Source organism: Canis aureus, chromosome 7, assembly GCF_053574225.1.
Source record: "Canis aureus isolate CA01 chromosome 7, VMU_Caureus_v.1.0, whole genome shotgun sequence".
NCBI lineage: Eukaryota > Metazoa > Chordata > Mammalia > Carnivora > Canidae > Canis > Canis aureus.
Window position 1 is genome coordinate 3,497,263 of NC_135617.1, and position 6,815 is coordinate 3,504,077.

The window sequence follows — 6,815 nt, forward strand, 5'->3', positions numbered from 1 at the left end:
TGTTGAAATAATTTGCAAATAAGCTTTACTGGAAGACACACAAGGCCATTCTGTGTGATGCATCTATCCACAAGAATTTGTTGAATGTGAGTACAAGTCTGAGACTGTAGGTAGTATTAATGAAATAGCAATATGACCGATGTGTGTGTGTGTGTGTGTGTGTGTGTGTGTGTTAGTTTTGCTTCAGGCCGCTTGCATTGCCTGCTACTCAACCGCATGTGTCAGTGTTTCTCAATTTGATGTGCATTTCCTTAGTAGAAAAAGGTAAATGTAGAAAGGTGAATATTTCTGGCAGACTTTCTGGTTTTCTTTATTCGTAACATGATACTTTTTCTTCCATTTATTTTTAACTAAATTCTTTTGTTAAAACAGTTGAATTCAAAAAAAAAAAAAAAACAGTTGAATTCTAGGAAATCAAACTTTGCTTTTTAGCACTTTGCACCAAGATGAGGCAGAAAGGAAATAATCCCTTTGCATTTGTATTTTTAAAATGTATTTACTTATTTTTTTCGTTATCTCTACACCCAGTGTGGGGTTCAAATTCATGACCTTTCACAACCAGTCACGAGTCCCCGAGATCAAGAGTCCCATGTTCTTCCAATTGAGCCAGCCAGATGTCCCACATCTGCATTTTCTAAGCTTAATTCTTCTTTTTGTATGCTGGGGGAATTAAGGAGAAACTGTTACTTGATGAATAATTCCATACAAATGCATAGAAATGGAACCCACAAAAACCTTAAGGGCTCACCAAATGACATCAGGCTTCCCTCCCCACAATTTTTGTCCTGAGACAGAGTTTACATTCTTTACGTGTTAGTGGAGACATTCCCCAATTTTCAATTATTTAATTTTTAATCTTACTAAATAAAATAGAACAGAAGAACATAAAAAGAAATGCTTCTTTAAAAAAACCCACTTCTATTGGGTAGCAGGATTTTTTGCTTTTTTTTTTTTTTTTGTAATTTGGCTGTTGGATAAGCATATTTCTAAAAACAAAGGACAAAGACTTAAGCATGTATGTATAAATGTATGTATTGTCACATTTACCATTAGAATACTATAGAAATATTTATTCTGGGAAAACATAAGAAGAACAAGAAAAGTGTACTTCTGTATCCAAAGGTACATAAACTTAGGAACTCAACTTTTAACAAAAAAAAACTTTAAAACTAAATTAAAACCGAGGGAAACTTTTCATTTAAAGTGAAAACTAAGCTAGAAATTGGCTTTGTGGAATGGCTACCATCAAACTTCCTACAATAATAGTATAGCTTAGTATATGCTTCTGATAGTCAAGAGATGCTGTTTTTGGTCTCCTTTATGTTAAAAGAGAAAGAGACCTTTTATTCAAAACTAGTTCAACTGCAGGAGCTATTGATGCCATATTTAAGAACACACACACACACACACACCAGAAAGCTAAGTCCCAAACTCACAGGGCACAAATTGACATGACAATTGTGATGAATATTATTTTTCAGAAACAAACGGAAGTGAGCCTTCCTTACTAGGAGTGGGAAAATTATATGCTAGATTCTGTAATTTAAAACCAGCATATAAATAAGTAACAAATGATTGTTCAAAAGATATTATTTGTTCTTTTATTAATTGGATCCTATTAGACTTTACATTTGAAATTTTTAAAATGAGAAGTGGAATATGGACACATTTCCCTTCTATCTCTCCCAAATCAGTAAACTTAATGAGATGGCTAAAAAAATTATCAATATGGCAAATGAGAGCTGCATAAGTAAAGAGGATTGTTAATTATTTAGGCATTTAAAAATTCACACATAATGATGATAAACCTCTCATTTGTTGATCTTCTATTATAAGGAGACACTGGGCTACTTGTAATTCTCCCAGTGATCCAGTAGGTAAATATTATTATACCCATTTTATAGATGGAAAAGCTAAAATAAAATGATTGGCTTTCCCAACATCTTTTAACTGATTAGTGTCCAGCGTTCTTTCTGTTACACAGTGAAATCTGGAAGTGGGTGAATTACTCACTCCCTATTCCAATTTAGAAAATATTACTCATGGAAGATCGTTATGGAAGTTTGTGGGTAGTTTAGAGATTTGGCACCTCTCTTGAAAGTGCCCATAAGTTCCTTTTCCACGTTACCATCATATGTTAGGTGTTTCTGCCATAGGTCTAGATGTTAACCCTGAATGATGAAGAAAACCTGTAAATTAAAGTAACAGGTAAGGTGACAATTGCAATTTTACCTCCCTCACCATGAGAAAATGCTGTATGTCACTGTCAACCACTAATCCTATTAATTAAAAACGAGAGGCGACTACCATATTTCATTTCAGATCATATCAAGTGTGCAAGATGCCCTTTACATTACCTAGTCTATAAATAAAATGTGAAGATGTTTATATTGACTTGTTTCCATAGTGATGAAAGAGTCTTCCCTTGAGTTGTCAAGGCGATGTGCAGTAGCCTAGCAAATTGGACAAGCACAGGAGCCATTTGTCAAGTAATAGGTTTAAGAAAAGTCAGAATAATCCAATAAGAGATGGTCTAGCTATAAATAGAACCATGAATCTCAGAATGTGAACATTTGGTTTTAATGACCTGTTAGCCTCATTTCTTTCTTGAAACAAACGTGGAGCCTTAATAAGAAAGCAGAAGCCAGCATGCGCATCCAAGTAGCCAAGTTAGCTTTGCATTAACAATGACATTGTTTCTCCAAAATAGCCCAGCTTTTACTGTCGAAGAGCACTCAGAATCCTCCTAGCTCTCAAGCTTTGTTGGTGTGGGTGAAAGGTGGACCAACAAATTTGATATCTGTTTAAAAGGATTTACTCTGAAATCAACAGAATCCTCAAGTACGAAAATAAAAATTCCTCGGGTGAGTGTGGCAGGAAAATGATTGAGAAAAACAAAATGTTTCCTTACTATTTTGAGAGAAATTTAAGATAAATAATGCACAATTCATTTTTGTGTTTGTTGGCACATAAATGCCTATTATAAATGCCAGGATTGTTGAGACCTGACACAAGAAAAAATAAAAGTAACAGCAACAATACAAATGACATATCCTTCCTTAAGTTCTTCTAGTATCTTTGTTTTGGTATTAATACACAAATTGAAAACTTCAGGTCCCAAGAAGGAAGAACATTTTTTTTTCTTCCCAGAACCAGTAGATACAGCAATCGAGTCCTGGCTGAATGTGAGAGAATAGATAACAGTCACTCTTGAAGCAAGTGTTATGAAAAGATGGCTGTAGGTCACATGAGCAGAGAAATAGCAGAGTAAGGAGATTACTCAGTTGCAGGCTATGATAACAGGCAGCAGAATCTGTCCAGCTAAAGCTAAAGCATCAAGTTGCTTCCTAACAAAAGAAGAAAAGACAGAAAAGAAAAGAAAAAGAAAAGAAAAGAAAAAAGAAAAGAAAAGAAAAGAAAGAAAAGAAAAGAAAGAAAGAAAAGAAAAGAAATAAAGAAAAGAAAAGAAAAGAAAAGAAAAGAAAAGAAAAGAAAAAAAGAAAAGAAAAATGTCAACGGCAAACCCTTAAACAACAACAATTATTATGACTCTTGCTCAGCTTATAATATAAGCACAGCCTGAGGTCATGAAGGTTTTTCTGAAACATTTTCTTCAATAATGTGCAATAATTTAAATAACTTTTTACTAGCCGATTTCCTCTAGTTGTCTAGTTATGCCAATGGTTTGTCATTGACATGATTAAGTGGTCTGGTAATTTACAGTTAAAATTGGAACAAATTTGCAAATGCATTCACTAGAAATGTAATGGGCCTGTGCTGTGTTAGTCTGTCCACCATTCTGCATCCCGTTTCTTGGATAACAGCAGGCACCCTGTGCTCATTTCTTTTGGAGAACTGCTTAACAGAACTACCAGGCAATGCTGGTGGGCTGCCACAGTTTCCCACACTCTTGGCCTCAGTTGTCAAATAAGTGTTGCAACCATGACCCAAGCCAGACCAACTAGAATCTTCTGGAGTTTTACATATGATCACTGGAAGAAAAGCACTCTCTCGTGGCTCTGTGGACACTAGCTGAAGTAATGTTAACCACCACCATCACCCGCTTGTCCCCTCCTGGAGAGGGCCATCTGCAGTAGCAGAGAAGGAGCCAATACTCAATAAGAACCGGAGCCGAGATGTGAGACAGATGGGGACATGAGAAGACCCAATAACAGCATTTGAGTCCCTGAGTGGATGAGATTTAACTCTGTTTTCTCGGGTAACAAAGAAAATGAACTCAGTTGTTTTCATTGTCGACAATGTTTTAAGTGGGATTTCTCTCCTTTGCAGAGTCCCAACACAAGATGTAAAAACTCCTTTTTAAACTCTAAGTACTCAAGGTAAAATCGATAGAAATTATATTTACATGACAGCATATAATTTCCCTTGGATACATCTTCCTTGGTTACTTTTATTTTATTTTGCATGAGATAATTTGCCTAGCTCCATCTCTAACCCTTAAATAAGGTCAAGAAATACTCTTGGCAATTTTCCTTAAGTACATCAGTGTTCTGTCTCCTTCGATTAAGCTTTTAAAGATATTTGAAACAACTTGGCAAGGTGATAGGCTGTTGTTATTTTTACCCACAGATTAGTTCTAAGTATAGGAGTTAAAGTGACTTTTCTTTGTCAAAATAATTTTGGGCTTCATAGAAGACAGTGACTTCAAGGGATAGGAAATTTTAAACTAAACGTTGGGGGAGGGATGGAGAGAAGGAGGGAGTGGGAATTAAAGGAGAGAAGTGAAGGGAAGGGAGGAAAGGAGAAGGGAAGGGAGGGGGAGGGGAGGGGAAGGGAGGGGAGGGGCGGGAAGGGAAGGGAAGGGAAGGGAAGGGAAGGGAAGGGAAGGGAGGAGGTCTTATGTAATGACTGTATTCGGTTGGTCCTCTGACATTCCCTATCTCAACCAAACAACATGATTGTAACCCATGTTCTCAAGCCAGAAACCAGAACATCATTTTGGAGACTCCCTTCACTTCCTCAGCGCCCCCACTTAGTCAAGTGCCAAGTCTAGTAGCTCTAACTTCAAAATATCTTTCATGTCCAATTACTCACTTTCACAGACGTGGTCCTGCTCCAGGTGGCGACCGTCTTTTCCATGAACTCCTAAAGAACCTCCTGGCCCATCCCAATTTCTCCTTCTTGATTTCTAGTAGCATCACCCAATGCCTTTCCTATTCTCAAACCAAATGACAATTATACAATACAAATCTGATCTTGAATGTTTGAAACCCTGCAATAGACCTGAGGGTGATGTGCCATCAGATCGGTTCTTTCCCTTTCTTTCTTCTACCCCTTCTCAATGAATCCACTTTGTGCCACTTATTTCAGGAAATCTTTTAACAGTCTAAGCATGGTGCAGGTGCCTTTCTGATTTGCTAATCTTCTAAATAACTTACCACGATTTATTATAACTGTCTGTTTACTTGTCCCTCAGTATACTGTGCAAACATTTGGTAAGTGAATGAGTGAATAAATAAGTTGTTTACTTCTCCTTTTGTCACTTATCTAGTGAAATGGACAATGTCCACTGAAGGAAAGATAACATTAAGCTGAAGCAAAATATTTATAGTTGTGTTGAACACGCTTGCCAATATGATGTTCCCGCATCCTAAATCAAAAGCTTATTTTATTATGTATGTGTCACTAAACAAGAGTGTAACGGTTTAGTAGAGATTAGTGTTTGGTATTAATCACTTTCCATTATATAATGAAAAGTGATGTATTATATATATGGAAAGTGATATTATATATATATATATAATGGAAAGTGGTGTATATATATAAATATATATATATATATATATATATTATTTCTTTTTAATTACCTAATCAGCTAGAGGAAAAAAATATCTTTGGACAAGGAAAAAGAAAAATACATTCTCAAACAAGCATTTGACAACTTTCTTTTCATACCCAAATCTAGAAATCTAGAAAAATGCTGATGGTATCTACACAGAGACAGCTGCAAACCCTTGAGAAGAAAGTTTGATGCTGCCTTAGGAAACGTCTTACAATGAAAAGTGCCTCTGAGCGGGGCACCTGGGTGGTTCAGTTGGTTACCTTCAGCTCCAGTCATGATCTTGGAGTCCTGGGGTTATGATTTCCGAGCCCTGGTATAGAGCCCAGCATAGCTCCCTGCTCAGTGGCGAGTCTGTTTCTCACTCTCCCTCTGCCTCCCCCCTTTGCTCTCTCACTCCCTCTCTCTTTCTCTTAAATAAATAAAATCCTTTTTAAAAAATGCCTCTGCACAAGCCAGGTTTAAAGCTCGTGATCTTCCAATTCTCTTTTCTCTAGTGACCACCTGACAATTCAGATAGACTGGTTTAAGCATCTTTGTTAAAGGACTGCTTTATTGGCACCTGATCTACGTTTCCCTGGAAGTTTGATTGGTTAATTTTCTTCATACTTTTTTTTAGGAAAACTAGTCAAGTGTTTATTAAATTCAGATCTGTTCTTTGCTGGCCAGTGTGTCCAGTTACAAGATGCATCACAAACACGTCTCTGTACTTCAATATAGACTCTGAAAATGTGGTAAAATGAATGCAGACATGCATCATGGTCCTCCTCATGACCTCCTCCAGGTCATGTCCCAGCCCGATGTCCTACCACCCGGCACATATGTCAGACTCATCTGCCTGGCGTGCTACTTTGGTCACAATATTGCTCCAATTTGTACACTATCTTCTCCAGAAAGAATGTTTTTTTTTTTTAAAGATTTTATTTATTTATTCATGATAGTCACAGAGAGAGAGAGAGAGAGAGGCAGAGACACAGGCAGAGGGAGAAGCAGGCTCCATGCACCGGGAGCCCGA

The 6,815-nt window shown here is 36.9% G+C and overlaps 1 long non-coding RNA gene across 1 annotated transcript; it reads right to left on the reverse strand.

Moving 5' to 3' along the window:
• Positions 1-437: 437 nt before the first annotated feature.
• LOC144316749 (uncharacterized) lies at positions 438-2,402 on the reverse strand. The gene is made up of 3 exons (XR_013382604.1): positions 2,358-2,402; positions 2,129-2,189; positions 438-660 (listed from the first exon to the last, which is right to left on the reverse strand). It is a non-coding gene; the product is annotated as an uncharacterized LOC144316749 (long non-coding RNA).
• Positions 2,403-6,815: the final 4,413 nt, after the last annotated feature.